The sequence below is a fragment of the Castor canadensis genome, chromosome 7, assembly GCF_047511655.1.
Source record: "Castor canadensis chromosome 7, mCasCan1.hap1v2, whole genome shotgun sequence".
In the NCBI taxonomy this organism is placed as follows: Eukaryota; Metazoa; Chordata; class Mammalia; order Rodentia; family Castoridae; genus Castor; species Castor canadensis.
In genome coordinates, this window is record NC_133392.1 from 121,911,553 (window position 1) to 121,932,208 (window position 20,656).

General features: G+C 35.7%; 1 protein-coding gene and 1 pseudogene across 5 annotated transcripts in view; both read right to left on the reverse strand.

Moving 5' to 3' along the window:
* Nucleotides 1-20,656, reverse strand: part of Zfyve9 (zinc finger FYVE-type containing 9) — a 218,125-nt gene that overhangs the window by 195,369 nt on the left and 2,100 nt on the right. The window lies entirely within an intron of this gene.
* On the reverse strand, nucleotides 8,059-18,772 carry LOC141424941 (large ribosomal subunit protein eL38 pseudogene; annotated as a pseudogene).

Below are 20,656 nucleotides of genomic sequence, written 5' to 3' on the forward strand. Positions count from 1 at the left end.
TTCAATATCTCATAAATTTGATGTGTTATATTTGTGTTCTAATTATCTCAAAGTCTTTCTAATTTTCCTTGTGATTTACTATTTGACCTTTTGATTAGTTAGGAAGATCATAGTCTAGGCCAGTCCCAGGCAAAAAGCACAAGAACTTATCTAAGAATAACCTAAAGCAAAAAGGGCCAGAGATGGGGGCTTAAGTGACAGGGCACTTGCCTAGCAAGTGCAAGGCTCTGAGTTCAAACCCTATTATTTCAAACAATAACCTAAACTTCCACCTTAAGAAACTAGAAAAAGAGGAACTAAACCCAAAACAAACAGAAGGAAGAAACTAATAATGTTTGGAATGGAAATAAACAAAATACACAGAAAATGAACAAAACCAAAAGTTGATTCTTCGAAAAGATTTTTTTAGAAACTGCATTGTCTACCAAGCACAAACCCCAGTACTGTCAAAAAAAAAAAAAAAAAAAAAAGACAAACCTTTAGTTAAATTGACCAAAAGAAAGAGAGAGAGAGAACTCAAGTGGGACATTACTATTAAATTCCTAGAAAGGCACAAACTTCCAAAACTGACTCAACTCTAAATACAGAATCTGAACAGATAAGAGATTGAATTATTTCTTAAACTTCCCACCCACACCCTGAGTGATTTCACTAGTGACTTCTACTAAATATTTTAAACAAATTAATTTCAAACTTGCTTTAAAAAAGAAGAGGAAAAGAGAAGGACCACTTTCCAAAACAGTCTATAAGGTCAATATTACCCTAAGACCATACCAGACAAAGATATTATAAGAAAACTATACGGCAACATCCTTTATGAATACACATTTCAAAATAATCAATAAAATACTAGTGGGCTGGAGGCATGGCTCAAGTAGTTAAGTGGGCCTGCCTAGCAAGCACAAAGCCCTTAGTTCAATCCCCAGTACTGCCTAACTAAATCCAGCAACATATAGAAAGAATTGTATGTCATGAACACATGGAATTAATCCCATGCAGGCAAGGTTGGTTTAACTTATGAAAATCAACTTCATATTTCATATTTCATATTAATAAAAGAAAAGCTCTGTCTACTTAATAGACACATAACATGTGACAAAATCTAATACCCTTTAATGATTTTTTTAAAAAATCCAATGAACTAGAAATACAAAGAAATTTCCTCAACCTGAAAAAAATGCCATTTATACCAAACCCACAGCTTATCTCACATTTAATGGTGAAAGGCTGAATGCTTTCCCCCTAACACTAGGAACAAGACAACAGTGTGCACTGCAACTACTTCAATTCGTAATTGTCCCAGATATTCTGGCCAGGACAATGTCGAAAATAAGAAATAAAAGATATCCAGTTTAGAAAGAGGTAAAAATATCTACTTCCAGAAGATATGAATTTGAATACAGAAAACCCTAATGAGTCCACAAAAAAATGTAACAACTAGTAAATTCAAAAAGGTTTCAGGATGCAAGAGCAATATATAAAAATCAACTGTATTTCTCTACACTACCAATGAGCAATCCAAAAATGAAATTAAGAAAACAATTCCATTTACAATAGCATTGAAAGGAGTAAATACATAAGAAATTTAATAAAAGAAGTGGCAACATTTGTACATGGAAAAGTATGAAGCATCATAAAAAGAAGTTAAAGACCTAATAAATGGAAAGACTACAATGTCCATGAAATGGAAGATTTAACATTGTTAAAATGATAATTCCAGGGCTGGCCGTGGTGGTACACATCTATAATCCAAGCTACTCAAAAGGCAGAGATGGAGAGGATCAGGGTTTGAGATCAGCTGGGAAAAGTTAGCAAGATCCCATCTTAAAAAAGCCAGGTATGATGGTACAAATCTGTAATTCCAGCTATGCAAGAGGACTAGGTAGGAGGATGGAGGTCTAAGGCCAGCCCAGGCAAAAAGTGTGACACCCTATTTTAAAAATAACTAAAGCGACTGGGCACTAGTAGTTCACACCTGTAATCCTAGTTATTCAGGAGGCAGAGATCAGGAGGGTTGAGGTTGGAGGCCAGCATAGGGAACTCACGAGACCCAATCTCAAAAAAAAAAAACACACCCAACACAGAAAAAAAAGGGGGCTGGTAGAGTGGATCAAGTGGTAGGGTACCTGCCTAGCAAGAGCAAGGCCTTAAATTCAAACTCTAATACCGGAAAAAAAATAACTAAAGTAAAAAAAGGGCTGGGAGCAAGTGGTAGATCATCTATCTGCCTAGCAAACATGATACCCTAAGTTCAAACCCCAATACCACAAAAAACAGATAATTTCAAAACTGATACACAGATTCAACACAATCCCTATCAAAATCCCAGGTGCTCTGTGTTGCAAAACTGACAAGATAATCCTTTAAAAGGCTCCTAGAGTATGGAGATACAAGAGAAATGCACACAGAATTGCAAGCCAAAATCATCCTAAAAAGGACAAACAAAGCTGAAGGACTCCCACAGCCCAATTAAGGACCTTACTACAAAGTTAATATAATCAAGACCATAGTTCTGGCATAATAGGCATATAGATCAATGGAAAAAGAATTAAGAGTCCACTCACATTTCTGGTCAACTGATTTTCAGCAAGGATACTAAGAAATTCAATGAGAAAAGAATCAGTTTTTTTAGCAAATGGTGCTAGGACAACTGGATACTCACATGAAAAAGAATGAAATTGGGCTTACCTCACACCAACAATTAACTAAAAATTGATCACACGTCTACATATAAGAGTTAAAACTTTTAGAAGAAAACATAAAGCCAAATCTTTATGACCTAGGATTAAGCAATGATTTCTTAAACATGATGCCAAAAGCACAAGTAAAAACTAGATAAATTAAACTTCATCAAAATTGAAAGTATTTGTAAAAGTACACCCTCACAAAAGTGAAAAGACCATCCATAGAATGGGAGAAAATTATTGCAAATCAGTATCTGCTAAAATGTCTCCTAAAGACCCATATGTTGAAGGCTTGGTCTTCAGCTTGGAACTTGTGGGAGATGGTGAAGACTTTAAGAGGGGAGGCTTTGTGGGGACAAGTTAAGTCATTGTAGCCTTGCAAGTGATACTGGGACCCCAGCCACTTTCTTTCCTTCCCTTGCTCCCTAGTTGCCATAAGATGAGCAGTTTTATTTCACCATACACTCCTTTCCACGGGCCCAAAACCAATAGGGTCAATTGATCATAGACTGTAACCTCTGAAACCATGAGCCAAACTAAATCTTTGTCTTTATCAGCTGATTGCCTCCTATTTGTTACAGTAACAGAAAGCTAACACAATATCCAGAAAGAGATTTATAAAATACACAGAGGTATATGGAATGCATAAGGAACTCATATTGAAATGGACATTTCTCTAGAAAAGATAAGCAAATGATCAATTAGCACATGCAAAGATTCTCAATGTCATTAGTCATTAGGGAGATGAAAATCAAACCCATGAGGAGTTATTACTTCACATTAAAAGTGCTAGAAGCAAAAAGAAAGATAAGAATAACTGTTGGTAAGGACGTGAAGAAACTGAGATCCCCTTATATTGCTGATAGTAATGTAAAATGGTGCACCTGTTTGTAGAACAGTCTTGCAGTTCCTCAAAAAGGTGAACATTGGGGCCCAGGTGTAGCTCAAGTGGTAGAATACCTTCCCAGCAAGCTGGAGCACCTGAGTTCAAACCCCAGTATCACAAAAAACAAAACAAGCAAAAAAAGGTAAACACTGGACTGGATATAGCTCTGTGGTACAACACAACTTGGCTAACATGTACAATGACTTGGATTTGATCCCCAGCACCACAAATAATAACAATAATAAAAAACAAATAAGATGAACATAGAGTTACCATGTGACCAAATAATTCCACTCTTAAGTAAATACCGAAGAAAATATTTCAATGTAGACTGAGGGTCCTGGTGCATACCTGTAATCCCAGCACTCAGGAGACTAAAGCAGGAGGATCACAAATTTGAAGCCGGCCTGGGACAAACAGTGAGATGCTGACTCAAAAAAAGTGAGTATTTCCATACAAAATGTGTATACAAATGTTCATAGCAGTTCATATAACCCCAAAGTGGAAAAAATCCAAATGTCCATTAACGATTAATGAATAAATAAGATGTAGTGTATACATGGCACAGTATTATTTGGTGGTAAAAAGAAATGAAGTACTGTTACATGCTATAACATGGACGAAGTGGGCATGGTGGCATATGTTTGTAATTCCAGCACTTGGGAGGTGAAGGAAGAGTATTGTGAGTTCCAGGCCAGCCTGGGCTACATAAGGAGACCCTGTGAGAGAGGGGAAGAAGAGGAGAGGAAAGAAGGGAAAGGCAAGGGAAGAAAAAAATAGTATGGTAAGTGAAAGAAACCAGATATAGATTCCATTTACATGAAATTTAATAGGCAAATTCACTTAAAAAGAAAGTAGATTGGTGGTTGTCAAGAGATAACTAAGGGGTGATGAAGAGAAATGAGAATGACTACTAACAGGTACTGGGTTTCTTTCTAGGGTAACAAGGTTGTTCTAAAATTAGATACTGTACATTAATGATAGCTGCACAACTATGTAAATATACTGAAAACTCATTGAATTCTACTCTTTAAGTGAATTTCATAATATTTACATATCTCGGTCAAGCTACTTTTGAAACAAAAGTAGAAATAACTATAATTTAAATCTACCTGACATTAGTATGCCTGCTCTGCTATATCCATCAGCCTACTATACAAACCACTGTAACCAATCTTCAATTATGAAAAATAAGAAACCAGTCCTCTCACAAAAAACAAATGCATTTTAGTAAGTACAAAAATATTTTTGTACAAAATTACAAAAAAATATTATTTTAATGAAATCATATTCTTCAAAACATTTTCAAATGCCAATTATAACTGCTAAAGAAACGAAACTAATTAATTTTATTTTTATTGAAGGATGTAAAATTCTTTCAGAATAAGACTTTCTATGGGAATTTACACTCTTTAGCACAGTGTGACATTAGAAAAGTTGCATAACTTTTTATCAGTTTTTTTTCCTGTCATCTTAAAATAAGGATAATAAAAACATCTGTTCATAGGCTGGGGGTATAGTCACTTGCCTAGCATGCCTGAGACCCTTAGTTAGTTACCCAGACAGCAAAAACAAGCAAACAAAAAAATTCTGATCTAACCCCTTATCTGATTATCGTGAAAATCAAAAGAGAAAAGCATTCTGTAAGGTATAATTCTTACCTCTTCATCCATGTTATAGCATGTAACAGTACTTCATTTTCTTTTTACCACCAAATAATACTGTGCCATGTATACACTACATCTTATTTATTCATTAATCGTTAATGTCCACGCAAAAACTCAAGTACATTTTCAGGTCAATTTTCTGAATAAAACATAACTGGTGAGGGAAAATAGTTTATATCAATTATCTTTTCAAAACCACCCAGTATAATAAATTTGGAGGCTAAGGGCAAACAAAAATAAATGCATATGATATTGATACTTCAAAGGGGAGAAACTATGCATAAATATTGAAAATAAAATAAAGTTCATAAATTCAAAGATTGCTAAAACTCACCTACAGCAATAGTGTTAAATATGCAGATACAGTTTTTCCTTCCCTTAGACACTGGTAAATTTATGCATGAACAGAAGGAAAGCCTATCTTTTTGTATAGTCTATTAATTCATTCAAACGTGTAGTTACTCAAATACTTATTTAAATGATCATCTACTATATGTGTCCATGAGCTATTCTAAGACCTCTGAAAACAAGAAATTTCCAGTCAAACAGGAGGACCAATATAATATATCTCATGGTAGCAGATGTTCAGAAATGTATCATTTAATTTTTCTGAGAAAAAAAATGTGAAAGATCAAAAGAAATATTTGCATAAATACAAAATTTAAGGGCAGAGTCTGCTGCATAAATCATTGTTTTTAAGGTTCTCATGTTAAGTTGTATAAACAGGCCTTTTTAATTGTTTTAGTCACATTTGCAGCTATAGAATATCTTTAAAAATTGAATATGAATGGTATATATCAAACCAGAATATATATTACAAAGACTGGTCTTGGAAAAAAAAAAGAAATTGCAAGTAAATATGCTTAATGTAAATAATTTTAAATAAATAAATTAATAACTTAAAAAGCAAAAGTAGGCTGGGTGTGGTGGCTCATAACTGTGATCTTAGCTACCCAGAGGCAAAGATGGAGAGGAACTCAATTCAGGTCCAGCCCAGGTTAAAAGTTCCCAAGACCCCGTCTCAATCAATGGCTGTTGTGGTAGCCCAGTACTGTCATCTGACCTATAAGGGAAGTTTAAATAGGAAGATCATGGTCTAGGCTGGCCCAGGCATAAACATGAGACCCTATTCAAAAAATACCTAAAGGTTTGAGGTCATGGCTCAAGTGGTACAAATGCCTCCCTACCAAGTGCACCAATACCCAGTACTGCCAAACAAGAAAGGCCAAAGCAATGCAGAGGTCTCAATTCCCTCATTTATCCAATGAAGGAACTAGTTTAGAAAATCTTTAAGTTACCTACAATTCTAAAACTGAGTTTGAGTATTCTATTGTTGGTGGTTGCTAGTCTAATAAATCACAACAAAAATATATTCCAAGTATTCATAATATGCACACCTATTAATTTGAAACAATCTACTTTCCAATATAATACTGAGTACCATGTCCTCTGTCTTTTCAACTGCTCACTTTCACAATCTGTACATATACTCACCTATCTTTTCATAACAAACATTAAAACCTCTCCTATAACCCCACATTCCCATCCAGTTATTTTCATTTTATATTCCCTTCTCAGCCAAGAACTTTTTTTTTTATTCATATGTGCATACAATGCTTGGGTCATTTCTCCTCCCTACCCCCACCCCTTCCCTTACCACACACCCCATCCCTCCCTCTCCCCCCCACCCCCTTGATACCCAGCAGAAACTATTTTGCCCTTATCTCTAATTTTGTTGAAGAGAGAGTATAAGCAATAATAGGAAGGAACAAGGGTTTTTGTTAGTTGAGATAAGGATAGCTATACAGGGAGTTGACTCACATTAATTTCCTGTGCATGTGTGTTACCTTCAAGGTTAATTCTTCTTGATCTAATCTTTTCTCTAGTTCCTGGTCCCCTTCTCCTATTGGCCTCAGTTGCTTTTAAGGTATTTGCTTAGTTTCTCTGCATTGAGGGCAACAAATGCTAACTAATTTATTAGGTGTCTTACCTATCCTCATATCTCCCTTGGGTGCTCTCGCTTTTATCTTGTAATCAAAGTTCAATCACCTTGTTGTGTTCGCCCTTGATCTAATGTTCCCATATGAGGGAGAACATATGATTTTTGATTTTTTGGGCCAGGCTAACCTCACTCAGAATGATGTTCTCCAATTCCATCCATTTACCAGCGAATGATAACATTTTGTTCTTCTTCATGGCTGCATAAAATTCCATTGTGTATAGATACATTTTCTTGATCCATTTGTCAGTAGTGGGGCATCTTCAGCCAAGCACTTTTTTAAAAAAATTTTACTGATCCACCTTCTAATTTTCAGTCTGCTAAAACTGCTCTAGCCAAGGTCATCAATGACTTTACAACTGCCCAACCTAATAAATACTGTATATATCCTTATCCTATCTAGTGTATCCACAGGAAGCAACACAGTTTATCACTTCTTTAAACATTTTTCCCTTGTCTCTACAAATCTAAATACTTAGTACTCATTTTCTTCTTGTCTCCTTTTGGGGGCTTTCTTCTTCGTCTCTTAAATATGATTTTTATAGTCTCCTATTCTCTCTCGTAACCCCTCCTCACTTTCCATGTTCTCACTGAATGGTCTCATCCACTCTTGTGGCTTTAACTACTCCTCTCTTAAACCTATCCTATCTTCCTAAAACCTAGCAACTCTCTTACATTTCTTCTAATTGAACATTCACCATACACTCAAATCATCTAAGCCTAGACACTTACGAACCTCTCACCAAAAAAAAAAAAAAAAAAAAAAAAAAAGATTCTCCAAAGAATCATAATATATTTTTCCTGCTGGGATCAAACCCAGGGCTTAACACATGCTAGGCACTCTACCACTAAGACTTACCCAATTCTAATCATTATAACTCCAGATATCTATTATTACATCTACCCTTTCTTCTTCAACCCTGATATTAGTAGCCTAAATCATACTATCTTCCCTTGCTTAGTTTTTGTCAATAGTTTCCCCAATGGTATCCTTGTATCCATTCTGGCTGTTCAACCTATCTGTAATACTGACAACAAAATACTTTTTCTAAAAGCCCAAATATTACTAAGTAGTTCACTATTCTAAATTCATTGAGTCCCTATGCCCTACTTAAAAAAAGAAAAAAAAAACTCCTTTGGATAGTGGATGACACTTTTTATCATCTGGCTCCTATGCCCAGATCTCCTGACATTAACTCCTTTTTAACCTACAAAACTAGGTTTGACAGTGTAGTTTAGTGGTAGAGCACTTGCCTAGCATGCAATTCCCAGCATGGAAGACAAAAGAAAAGATGAACCTTTAAATATTACACATACTTCACATTTGTGCCAAAACTTTCCTCTGCTTAAAATGTCCCTCTCATCTTTTATTCACCTGCAAACTCCAGCTAATTTTTAATTCTGAACACCATCATTACCATTTTGGAAAAGCCTTATATGATCTCCCCAGGTAGAACTGATCCTCCTCATAGAATCTGGTGTATGTACTTAGAATTATCTGATAAAGCTTCATCGGAAAGCTTTAACTCGAGTATTAGAGGAGATCAGGCGTGTTCAGGGTGGTATGGCCGTAGATAAACTTGTGTATTAAAAGAAGAAGAAACAGAAGCAAATTTAAACTTAAGTAAAATCTGTGAAAAAGTCAAAACTAATTCTTGGCTGTTTCAATGTATACAATTCTTTCATTACAGAGCTAGGGGGTATAGCTCAGTGGAAGAGCACATGCTTAACATGACTAAGGCCCAAGGTTTTGATCTCCAGTACTGAAAAAAAACTGTTCCGCCATATAACAAAAATGTATTTCTATAGGGAAAAAAAAGTACTTTCCTGGTTGAGAAAGCCATTCAACAAATATATGAGCTTAATATAGGCTAAAATAAAGTTGAGAGTAAGAGGTTAGGGTACAAAGACCTCATAACAGCAAGCTTTTTGGTCAAATTTCATTACAACAGAATTACAATAAAGACCTCCACATAATCCATAATTATTACAACTATTCATAGAACCAGTACTTAAGGGTCTACAGTATTCTAGATACAAGTCTAAGCACTGGGGATGAAACAGCAAGTAAAACATGCCTTATGAGAAGCTTACATTCTAATATTTGGGTATGAATAACAAGTAAGATAAGCATGTAAAATACCTGGTATACTACATAACATGTGCTAAGGAGAAAAAGAAAGGGAGAAAAAAAAGGACTGAGAATTACAATTTTAGATGTGACTAAAACCCAGCAAGGGAAGGTCTCACTGAGAGGTGACATTTACCTCAAGACAGAATGTCAGGGAGCAACCCTGTGTATATCTAATCTGGGGAGAGTTCTAAATAGAGGTAACAGCAAGGACAAAGCTCAGCTTAAGTGAGGAAAAGAACAGTCAATGAGAGGGAGAAGTTTATATAAGGGTCAGTTAAGACTGACAAATTGCAAATTATTTTTAGCAAAACTCAGTACAACAAAATTTCAATATACTAAAAGAATCTTAACACTTCATCTATAATTTTATATTAAAGAATTTAATCTGCAACACAAACTTAATTTGTGTTTATTTTCAATTTTTTTTACATTTTAAATATTTTTCAAATATTTTAATAATAGGTTCCTTAAATATTATACTAAAAGAAAGTAGTCCCTCCTCCTCACTCTTGAGGTAGCCCCAAATTTCACCCAGAAACCACTGTATGATACTCACGAGGACAAAATGTACATAGTACTACAATACAACTAGTATTTCTAACTGCTTTCATTTCAAGAGCCTGCTGAAAGTATTCTACCAATTCTAAACTTACTTGCCTTTTTCCAAAGGAGCTACAGAAACAAAGATTTTTGTAGCAAGAGTGTCACAGGATCTGTTAAAAGATCAACTGATATGATTAAAAAAAAAACAGATTTGTTCAGAGTAAGGCAGTATGAGATGTAAGTCTTAAAACTGTATTCTGTGGGGGGAGGATTAGACATATAGATCAATGGTAGAGCACCTCCTTAGCATGTGTAAGACTCTGGGCTCAATCCCCATCACACATACACACAAAAAAAGAAATATTTTTAAAAGTTACTAGCATAGAGTTAATATATATGAGCAAGAAGTAAATATTCAGATCAAATACAATGAAGGGTGCAGATTAAGAATCATATTATTAAATATTTTCAAATGATTCCATCAGTTGAACATTCAACAGAGTTTATCTAACCAGGGTGTTGAATTTACAAAGTTTTTTAAATAGGTTAGGTAATCTTATTGAGGTAAAGCAATCTTCAGGTTGCCTGAAATCATTCAAACACAAAATGAGATGAGTTTAGATTACTCCATTAGTTCTCAAAGTGTGGTCTACAGATCCCTAAGAATCCACAAGACCCTTTCAATAATTACACAAGATCAAAACTATTTTGTTACTAACACTAAGATACCCTTATCTTGTTTTGACAACTGCAGTGAAGGTACAAAAGCAATAGTGGGTATAAATGCTTGGACCATAGGCCAAATCAAGGCAGCAATGCCAATCCTTCACTGCTATGCACTTTCAGTTTAGGAAAAAGAAAAAAAAAATGAAGTCCATTTCATTTAATTGATGAAGCAATAATATTAGCGTGGTTAAATTTCCACTCATGAGTAAATGTCTTTTTAAAATTCTTCGTGGGCTGGGGATACAGCTCTGTGGTAGAGCACTTCCCTGGCATGCAAGAGTCCTGGGTTCAATTCCCAGTACTGGGAAGAAAAAAGGGAGGAGGGGTAAGAAAAAGGAACTTTCAGTGGCTGGCTTTAAAAGGCACTTGTAGGACTGATATGCAAAAAACTCTTCACTGTTTCCACATAACTATTGTTACTTCAGAGAAAGGAGTTAAAAGAGTTCCGATAAAAAGGGGGTTCAAAGAAGAAGAGTTAGGTAAGATATATGTTTTCAACACTCCAATAATTGATAACATAGCCTAGAAGAAAACCAAATATGCTATTATTGTTTATATGTCTATCTCTTCAATATTTTTTTCTTTTTAAGATTTAAATACAGTTCTGTGTGTCTGGTTCATTTCAGCTCCTTCACTGCCAAACCTGGGAGCAGAGACTGCTTCAGTTTCTCAGCCTTCTTGTCTGTAATGACCAAGGAATAAAGGGATCTGCTGCAGAAAACTTTAAACTTCACGTTATCCTTTGTTTTTCTTGATCTTGACAGATTTGACGTCCTTCTGTCTGGCTGTGAACAGAAAGTCCTTGATCTTTTCAGTTTTCCAAGGCATGGCGATGCAGCACGCAGACAGCGCAGACCAGCACAGCAAGTGGCCAAAACCAGAGAATGGAAAAGCTCTCTTCGCTAATTCTTGTAACTTAAACTGCCTTGCTCCATTTTAGGAACTATCTTGAAACTAACTAATGAGTCTGACAACTTTTTTGTTGAAAAGAATACAGAATTCTATACTAACTTAGTAATGTTAACATGAAAATCCCTGTTAGCAGAATCTCTTCTATATGCTGTCCCATTAGACAGACCACCAAATAGGCAAAATGATTCAGCTAGATGACACATGCCACCCCAGAATTGAAGATTTATTATAGTTATGAGTCTACCTTTCCTTCCAACAGACACCTAGGCAGCACCACTAGATAAGGGCTCATGGAGTACCTACTATAGTCTGAGTATATTCCCCAAGGATTCATGTGTTCAAATTTAATCCCCATTGTGAGATATTAAAAAAGTAGAAACTTAATTGGACTATGCTGTTTCGAGGTGGAGCCTCTGGGAGATGATTAGGATGAGATCAATCATCTCCCAGAGGAAGCCCCATGATTGAATCATGGTGGTTTTTAAGAAAAGAGGCAGAGACTAGAAGAGAGACACACACACACGCATACCCTATCCCTTGCAATGTGATGCTCTGCACCATCTCAGGACTCTGCCACCAAGAGGGCCACACCTCTGGGCTTTGTACCTCTAGAACCATGGGTCAAAATAGACTTTTCTTTACAGCTCCCCAAGTGTGCGGTATTGTGCCATCTGCAAACAAAAATGAAATAATACAGTACCTGACCAAGAGACATCAAATCCAACCAAAGGAACTACCTCACAATGAAATATCTGTGGCAGTGGGCCCATAACCACGAGATCCAGGGATCTTACCCATACAAAAGCAGCCAGTTCTTTTGCTTACCTGCTAAAAGCACAACTGATACAATCAGCTCAAAGGCAAGAATATATTCTTTAATATGCAGTATATACACTGACTCAGAGCTATAACCCCAGGAGTGATCACGGGTCTGAGAAACAGAGGTAAAAGGAGAAATGCCCCCATTGTCGACATTTCCAATGATCTGCTCAAGGACTTCATGTCCATGTTGCTGGACTCTACAGAGTTAGAGCACCTCCTACTTAAAAGGGGCACTTTTTTCTTTTTTTTTCCACTAAGAGACACATCAAAGATCTCAAGGCACAACAAGTTACAGGTGCAGTCTGGACATTTGGAACTCCTCTGTCCAGGAACCAGAAGACAGGAAGAGAAGTCACCATCTGTGGGGTTAATTAACCCTCATCCTCAGGAGGAAGTAAAGCTGCTGTTGCACAGTAAGAATAAGAAAGAATATACATGGAACTCAGATGATTCACTAAGATACCAATGGATACTCCCTTGTCCAACAGTGACTGTGAATGAACAAATGCCTGAGAAGGGTATAGTTCTCAGACCTCTCAGAAATGAGAGTCTGGGTCATACTACTAATAAACAGCCAAAGCCAACAAAAATAATAGCTGAGAGCAAGGGCTATTTAGACTAAATAGCAGAGGAGGCAATGAGAACTACTATAGCCTGAGACCAACTACAGTGATGGGGGCTGAAGCCTATTTCAACAACCTCCTTCTGTGTTTCCCATTAGGAAGAAAGGCCCATGAACCTAAAGGAGCTGCTCTCAGAAAGTGTTTAGAGAAATAGATCTGTATAGCAAAGGAATGGACAGTGGCATTTACTTGTATCCCCCTTCAAAAAAGAACTGCCTCGATGGTACTGCTGAACTGTACCATATTCAACATTCATCCCAGCTTCCTAATCAAGGCCATACTTGTCATGAGCACTCCCAGCCAGTGACTAAACATAGTGGTGGTAGGAGAATCTGGCCATTACTGCCCAGTGCAGTACTCCTTTAACAGACAATTTGTGCTCCGAAGTTCCCTATTAGGTTAGCTGAGATTTTTTTTTCAGGTCTGCATCACAGTCTGAGGCTCTCGATAAGCCAATTCCTCTTCCTCTCTCTTTCTCTTCATGGACATTCAACCTCAGCCCCTCCCCCAGAAAATCTCTTGCAAAATCCATTTCACTTTTTGCTTTCCAGGGGAATAAAACCAACATATTATGTAATTAGCTTTTTACATGGATCATCTAATTTAGCCTACTAAAATATTATGGCTAGTCTCATTTTACAGGTGAGGAAGTGACAGCACAGAAATTAATTTGCCCAAGATCACAGAGTAAAAATAATATAACCAGAATTTGAACTCAGGAAATCTGACTCCAGAGTCCATGCATTCAATTGATATCTAGGGAGACAGGATATTATCTTGCCATCTTGGGGCTGGAGGAATGGCTCAAGTGGTAGAGTGCTTGCCTAGCAAGGTACAAAGCCCTGGGTTCAACCCCCAGTACTTAAAAAAAAACGTATTTATTCTGTATAATTTCAGGAAGCAAAAACAATAAAAGGATATTAGAGAAAAGATGATTTGGGGCTAAATATGAAAAAATTTTTCTTTTATTTAATAGTAAACAATAACAGAATGAGCTCCTTCATGAAGTGATCAGGGTCTGTCAACTGAAAGTTCAAATATTCATGGATATTGTGAATACGAGGCTTAATAAAAACAGATAAATGTTGACCTAGATCAGTAAAAAGTGTCTTACTAAGTATCATGTGGGGAGAAAAGGGTTCCACAGTAAGTAAGTTTGGGTAATATATAGTTGAACAAAGTTAAACAAATTTCTTTACTTTCACTCCTCAGTCTTTAAAATATTAATGTATATTTGCAAATCCCTACCTGATGATAAGAGTTATGTTGAAAACCCAGATTTATATGACTAAAGAACATTTCCTTGCTCCTCAGGGATACATTTTAGAAATCCTGGCTTAGGATGATTTGTTTCCAAAGTCAAGATTCAGTGATCCAAGAATTCCAAAAGAAGCAAACAAGGAAAAGGAGAATAATTTTCTAGCAAGTTAACAACTTTCCATCTAACCAAAAACATCACCTGTTAACTCTATATCAGTATTAGCATCTCTAATAACTTGAGAGTGGGAAGGTTATATAAAAGTTTTTTGGGCAGTTACTACAATCACCAGAATCATACAAAGGTCAATATGAGGTATCTTGAAGTTTTAAAGTTTTTCTCAAATTGGCAAGTGTTTTATTTCAGAACATTTTAACCTACTTTCAGTAATGCTTGTGCAATTTATTTTAATAAGAATTTTTAAACCAGGTGTGATTGATCATACCTGTAATCCTAGCATTTGGGAGGTTAAGACCCAGCACTTGGCCTAGTTCCAGGCCAGCCTGAGCTACAAAGCAAAACCCTACCTCAAAATAATTTTAAAAAGAGATGGAGAAGCCAGGCACAATGTCTCATGCTTATAATCCCAGCTACTCAGGAGGTGAAGATCAATAGAATTGTGGTTCAAAGCCAGTCTGGGCAAAAAGTTAGCAAGATCCCATCTCAACAAATAATCTGAGTATGAAAGTATGTTCCTATGGTCCCAGCTATGTGAGAGGCTGTAGGTAGGTGAACGGAGGTCCATGCTAGCCCAAAGGCAAGACCCTACCTAAAGAATAACCTTTAAAAAAAAAGAAAAACTGCTGGAGACAAACCTCAAGTGGCAGAGTGCTTGCTTAGCAATCACATGGCATTGAATTCAAGCCCCAGCCCTGCCAAGAAAGAGAGAGAGAGAGAGAGAGAGAGAGAATTTTGACAGACTCTTATGCTATGGAACAGTAATAAAAAAAAAAGTGCCACTTACTGTTTAATTTAATAAAACAAATTCTGACAGAGAAGTCTTAATCATGAGAGATTAGAAAAGAAGCAAATCATATAACAAAAATATATGCCTGAGTCAGAGGTCGTGGTGTACACCTGTAGTCCCAGCACTCTAGACAAAGCAGGAGGATCTCAAAGTTCAAGGCCAGCCCAGACTATATAGCAAGACCCTATCTCAAAAAAACCAAACAAAACAAAAATCATGTTTTTTCATGACTCTTACTGGAAAGACTCCAGAACTACTGCTTTTGTAACTATATGAAAAACATAACATTCAAAGCAATTAAAAGGTTAAATTCTGTGTGTAGGTGACTCACACCTGTAATCCTAGCAGCTACTCAGGAGGACCACAGTTCAAGCCTGGGCAAACAGTTTGAGAGACTCTATCTTAAAAATACCCAATACAAAAAAGGGCTGGAGGAGTGGCTCAAGTGGTAAAGTGCCTGCTTAGCAAGTATGAGGCCCTGAGTTCAAAGACCAATACTGCCAAAAAAGAAAAAAAAAAAAATAGTTGAGTAACAAACCAGGGCAAGTCTTTCAATTAAGTTCAAAGTCAACATTATAGTTACTAAAACTGATCCTTTTTATGGGTGGGTGGGTAGGGCAATGTTGAATTGAACCCAGGACCTTGCACTCTACCACTGAGCTACATCTCTAGCCCCTGGTTTGGTGTTTTGGGGGGCAGTACTGGGGTTTGAACTCAAGGCCTCATGCTTGGTAGGCAGGTGCTTTACCACTTGAGACATGGCCCCAGCCACCTTTGCTTTTTTTTTGAGATAGGGTTTCAATACATAGCTCAGGCTGGCCTCAAACTTGAGATACTCCTGCCTCCACTTTCTGAGTGTTGCCTCCACTCTAAAAGAGATCATTTTTGGCAACATGACATTTGAACTCAGGTCTTCATGTTTGCTAGGCAGGCGCTCTAGCACTTGAGCCACTCCGCCAGCCCTTTCTTGTGCTGGGTATTTTTGAGATAGGGTCTCACAAACTACTTGCCCAGCCTGGCTTTGAACCACAATCCTGCTGATCTGTGCCTCCTGAATAGCTAGGATTATAGGCATGAATACCCGTGTCTGGCTAAAGGTGATCTTAATCAAGTGGAAAAATACTATGGGCGATCCATGTATGTAGAATGAAGGCCCCAAAGTTGCACTTTATTAAAAAAATGGTTAACTGCAGTATTTCCAAACTGGTTTGAAAAAATATTAGAAAAATTAGCAAGTGATTATTGTTGTATTTGAACTATGAGTTACACAACATCATAGAAAAGCTTTAACATCTTGAATGGGCAATTAAAAAATAGGCTAATATTCTACATGAGAATAAAGAACAATGACTAATCTAAATTTATATAAAATTATATATCACTGATAGGTAAAGCAGTCCTTAAAATCTGTCATACTTAAGTGCTTACAAATATTAATATGCAAATAGATTCTAAATTTTCAGCAATGATTTAGCAGGGTTAAAGGAAAACTAAACCTAGGGCTTGAGATTACCTTTTATGTGACACCTTTTATATGGATGAAGTCCCTACACAACGATTCTCACCACCACCCAATGTGGTTAACCAATTCCACCCATTGTTCACTGAACAAGAAACTAGAAAGTTCATAGCTTTTATCCTCAAGCCAAAAAAAACTTACCATCAAAGAATCTGGCAATTTATCTGCAAGTAAAAGCTTTAACAATTTACCTAATGACTGTAAATAATAGTTATGAACAAATAGAGCCTTACCTTACCATTTCACACTTACAGGATAATTATAATTTTAAAAAAGACAAATAACAAGGATTGGTGAGGATGTGAAGAAATTGGAACCCTCATATACTTCTGGTGGGAATTGTAAAAAGGTACAGCTGCATTGTAAATACTCTGGCAGTTTCTCAAAAGGTAAACACAGAGTTACCATTTGACCTAGCAGTTTCACCCTATGTATATCCCAAAAGATATGAAACATATGTTTGCACAATAATTTGGACACAAACCTTCATAACATTATTCATAACAGCCAAACGGTAAAAATAATCCAAACTTATAAATGGATAAATAAAATTGGTATATCCATAGAACAGATTATTTGGCAATGAAACAAAATGAACTACTGATGCATTGCCATTGAGCCCTAAAACATCATGCTAATTAAAAGAAATCAATCCTATTTGTATAATTCCATTTTATTAAGTGTCCAGAATCAATAAACAAATCCATAAAGGCAGAAAGCACACTAGTGGTTGTCTAGGGCTAAGGGCATTAGAAAGATATGGAGGGGGGTAACTGCTAATTTGGATACCAGTTTGAGGAGACGGAAATGTTCTAAAATTAGACAGTGATGATGTTTACACAACTCTGGGAATAAACCAAAAACCACTGAATTTTACACTTTAAATAGGTCAATTATATAGTATGTGAATATCTCAATAAAACTATTATAAAAAATAGACCCTTAGCTAATATTCTGAATTTAATTAAAATATATGGGTCAGACACAGTAGTTCATACCTGTAATCCCATCTACTCAGAAGGTGGAGAACTGCAGTTTGAGCCCAGCCCTAGCGAAAAGTTAGCCAGACCCCATCTCAAACAACAATTCTGGCCTGGGGGTATGTACCTGTGATCCCAGCTATGCAGGAGGCACAGGTAGGAGGATTATGGTTCGAAGCTGGTGCCAGGCAAAAATACCCTCATCAAACAATAAGTAAAGCAAAAATGGCCTTAGGGTGTGGCTCAAGAGGTACAGCACCTGCCTAGTAAGCATGAGGCCCTGAGTTCAACACCCCAGTACTGCCAAAAAAGAGAGCGAGAGAAATATATATGCTCTTCATTTCACATTTTAAACTCTCCCTACAGCTAAAAGTTTTTTCAAGCTGCCAGAAGAATCAAAACCTGAATATATCTAAAACTTACCTAATAAATGAAAAACTCTAGACTTGTTACCATTTCCATAGGTCTTATTCTTAAGGTTCCTCTCAAAAAATAATAAATTATCATTTAAGTTTATTTAAATTTTTTAAATCTAGGACATACATTTGCTTTTTTAAAAGCAATAGTATTACCACCACAGATATTAAGTAGCAAAAATTTAGGGATATATTATAATAAGCAATAAAAAGAGAAGTATCAAATTAAACTATTATAGGCAAAGGCCTAAGGCAGAAAAATCATTTTTAAGTTTAAATAAACAAATATAAGAATTTAAAATGAAAAGACAATTTGCAGAAAAAATTCTAAGATTTTTGCATTAGTTCTATAATATAAAATTCTGGATACCTCAATATTCCCATTAACATGCATTAAGATCTCCTTTTCCCTCGCCCAATATAAATTCAATGACTTTTTCTTGACTTAATGTGTGTTCACAAAGCTCTCATCTTTACCTTATTTCATTACAGGCTTTCAAAAGGTATTAAGTAGAAAACATTACATACTATTCTAATTTTTACAAAAGTTCAGTTCTGTAAATGAGCTATTTAAAATAAAAGAAAGAAATTTAAAGTAATAATTTATAAAATAGGAAATATTTTATAAGTAGCATTTTGAAATTATTTTATTTAAATAAAATTTACTATGATAAAAAGACATTCTACTAACTACATTAATAAAATACTAATTCTACTGAAACCTTGGTTCATACTTAATTTCATAATCTCTAATATTTCAAATTTGATCATATTGATTTTATTTCTTAATAATAAACATTATAAATAATTAATGCTTTTAAAATTCAAACAGAGAAATATATTTTCCATTTCTAAAGTAACATTTATTTGCCAATGGGACTGAACTGTAGCTCTGATTTACACATTATATCATCTAATCCTCACTAAAAGAAACTGCCCAAGGTCACCTAGATTATAAGACTGGAACCCATATATGACAGGTTATAAAACCTAGCTCTAATCTACTACAGACCGTAAGGAAAAGTATTTATTTTGAAAACTCATCAGTTCTTAAATTAAATGTTTACTAAATTGATACTGTTTTTTTGAAAACTAAGTACATGAACTATTCTATTTTGTACCCACAACTATGTATTTTTCAATTATCATTATATACTAAGAATGGTACTCTATACACTAATCTATATTATACTAGTCAGATACATGAAGTAATATTAAAGATCAAAGTAAAACTGTTAAAATGGATAACATGCAACGAGTGCATGCTATACACACAGAATACTAATTTATTAAATGAATAGGAAGTTTATGTACTAAGAATTAAAACTATTTTCTATCAAAAATTGAAAAAAATTTCAAAAGTAGGCTTACTCTTTAAAAAAATTTAAAGTTAACAAGTTTTAAGTCGCACAGAAATTCCCAGGCCTGTTTTTTTGTTTCTACTTTCACAAAAGGAAGGATAGAAATGAACATTTACTAAGTACCTTCTATGTGACGACAATGAGGTAATTGCTTTTGATTACTTTTATCTCGTGGAACCTGTTCTACTTTCCTGAGAAGGGTACTGTTACTCCAAAAGAACATAAGAAGCTCAGAATCTAAATGTCACAATGCTCTAAGAGATGTAGTAAAGATTTCTGTCCACATCTGACTCTATACTCTCTGTACCACATCAGACAATTAATAAAAATATTACAATTGGGCACAGTGGTTCCTGTAATCCCAGCGATCAGGAAGCAGAGGCAAGAGGATCCTGAGTTCAAGACCACCCTGGGCTACATAGTGAGTTTGAGGCTAACTTGGGCTGCATAATGAGACCCTGTCTCAAAAAGAAAAATACAATCATAAAACACACGTATACCACCCTCTAGCAACAAAAGAACTTAAGTTAAAACCCAAGCAATTATCTTTTAATCAAGCTTTGTGCCTTGCAACCAAACCAGTCTGTGGCCAGCACATAACAGACGCCAAATAAAAATTTGGCGAATGGAATGAAAAAGAAAAAGGTTCATCTCCCCTCATTCTTTCTTTCTCAAGGAGGTAATATAAAACTAGTATTTACCAGGCAACATACACAATTATTATCTTAAAGAAAACACTGAATCAGGAATTGGAAAAGAAAGGAGTTCAATATTCCAGGAACAGTGGGAGGGAGAACAAAGGAGAATGATGGATGGGGTAAATTCAACTATGATATAATGCAAGAACTTTTGTAAATGTCATAATGTACCCCCAGTACAAAATAATATAATAAAAAATACTAAAAATAAATAAATAAATTTGAGGGTGGGGGGAAAAGAGTTCAAACTCCAGTACCACCACAAAAAAAAAAAAAAAAAAGGAATTGGAAAAGAAAGGAATAACCATATATAATTTTTTTTTCAGTGCTGGGTATCAAACCCAGGGCCTTGCACATGGTAGGCAAGTACCCTACCACAGAGCCACATACCCAGCCCCTACTAATGTTCTTAAAGAGCAAGATACTAAGTGAGACACAGAAGCCCTAAGCAGAGCTCTAGC